We start from the raw sequence: 2,320 nt of genomic DNA on the forward strand, positions 1-2,320 counted from the left end.
CTCAAAACCTGCCTGCATTTTCCCCTCAAAAACCTGCCTGCATTTTCCCCCTCAAAAACTGCCTCCATTTTCCCCTCAAAAACCTGCCTCCATTTTCCCCTCAAAAACCTGCCTCCATTTTCCCCCTCAAAACCTTCCTCCATTTTCCCCCTCAAAACCTGCCTGCCTTTTCCCCCTCAAAACCTGCCTGCCTTTTCCCACTCAAAAACCTGCCTGCATTTTCCCCCTCAAAACATGCTTCCATTTTCCCCTCAAAAACCTGCCTCCATTTTCCCCTCAAAAACCTGCCTCCATTTTTCCCTCAAAACTTGCCTCCATTTTCCCCTCAAAAACCTGCCTCCATTTTCCCCCTCAAAACCTGCAGCCATTTTCCCTCTCAAAACCTGCCTCCATTTTCCCCCTCAAAAACCTGCCTCCATTTTCCCCCTCAAAAACCTGCCTCCATTTTCCCCCTCAAAACCTGCGTCCATTTTGCCCCTCAAAACCTGCCTCCATTTTCCCCCTCAAAACCTGCCTCCATTGTCCCCTCAAAAACCTGCCTCCATTTTCCCCTCAAAACCTGCCTGCAATTTCCCCCTCAAAACCTGCCTGCAATTTTCCCCCAAAAACCTGCCTCCATTTTCCCCCTCAAAACCTGCCTCCATTTTCCCCCTCAAAACCTGCCTCCATTTTCCCCTCAAAAACCTGCCTCCATTTTTCCCCTCAAAAACCTGCCTCAATTTTCACCTCAAAAACCTGCCTCCATTTTCCCCCTCAAAAACTGCCTGCTTTTTCCCCCATAAAACCTGACTCCATTTTTCCCCTCAAAAACTGCATTTTTCCCCTCAAAACTTGCCTGAATTTTTCCCCTCAAAACCTGCCTCCATTTTGCCCCTCAAAACCTGCCTCCATTTTCCCCCTCAAAACCTGCCTGCTATTTCCCCCTCAAAAACTACCTGCAATTTTCCTCCAAAAACCTGCCTCCATTTTCCCCCTCAAAACCTGCCTCCATTTTCCCCCTCAAAAACCTGCCTCCATTTTCCCCCTCAAAAACCTGCCTCCATTTTCCCCCTCAAAACCTGCCTCCATTTTCCCCCTCAAAACCTGCCTCCATTTTTCCCCTCAAAAACCTGCCTCAATTTTCACCTCAAAAACCTGCCTCCATTTTCCCCCTCAAAAACTGCCTGCATTTTTCCCCCATAAAACCTGACTCCATTTTTCCCCTCAAAAACTGCATTTTTCCCCTCAAAACTTGCCTGAATTTTTCCCCTCAAAACCTGCCTCCATTTTCCCCCTCAAAACCTGCCTCCATTTTCCCCCTCAAAACATCCCTCCATTTTCCCCCTCAAAAACTGCCTGCAATTTCCCCCTCAAAAACTTCAATGTCCCCCTCAAAACCTGCAATGTCCCCCACAAAATCTACAATGTCCCCCTCAAAAACCTGCCTGCATTTGCCCCCTCAAAACCTGCCTGAATTTGCCCCTCAAAAACTGCCTGCATTATCCCCCTCAAAAACTGCCATTTCCCCCTCAAAACCTGCCTGCATTTTCCCCATCAAAACCTGCCTGCATTTGTCCCCTGAAAACCTGCCTGCATTTTTCCCCTGAAAACCTGCCTGCACTTTTCCCCCTCAAAAACTTCCTGCACTTATTCCCCTAAACACCTGCCTTCACTTTTCCCCCCTCAAAATTTGCCTGCACTTTTCCCCCCTCAAAACCTGCCTGCACTTTTCCCCCTCAAAACCTTCCTCCATTTTCCCCCTCAAAACCTGCCTGCATTTTCCCCTCAAAAACCTGCCTGCATTTTCCCCCTCAAAACCTGCCTCCATTTTCCCCTCAAAAACCTGCCTCCATTTTCCCCTCAAAAACCTGCCTCCATTTTCCTTCTCAAAACCTGCCTGCCATTTTCCCCCTCAAAACCTTCCTCCATTTTCCCCCTCAAAACCTGCCTGCCTTTTCCCCCTCAAAACCTGCCTGCCTTTTCCCACTCAAAAACCTGCCTGCATTTTCCCCCTCAAAACATGCTTCCATTTTCCCCTCAAAAACCTGCCTCCATTTTCCCCTCAAAAACCTGCCTCCATTTTCCCCTCAAAAACCTGCCTCAATTTTCCCCCTCAAAACCTGCAGCCATTTTCCCCCTCAAAACCTGCCTCCATTTTCCCCCTCAAAAACCTGCCTCCATTTTCCCCCTCAAAAACCTGCCTCCATTTTCCCCCTCAAAACCTGCCTCCATTTTCCCCCTCAAAACCTGCCTCCATTTTGCCCCTCAAAACCTGCCTCCATTTTCCCCCTCAAAACCTGCCTGCAATTTTCCCCCAAAAACCTGCCTCCATTTTCCCCCT

This window comes from Athene noctua, unplaced genomic scaffold (assembly GCF_965140245.1).
Source record: "Athene noctua unplaced genomic scaffold, bAthNoc1.hap1.1 HAP1_HAP1_scaffold_34, whole genome shotgun sequence".
Taxonomy (NCBI): Eukaryota; Metazoa; Chordata; class Aves; order Strigiformes; family Strigidae; genus Athene; species Athene noctua.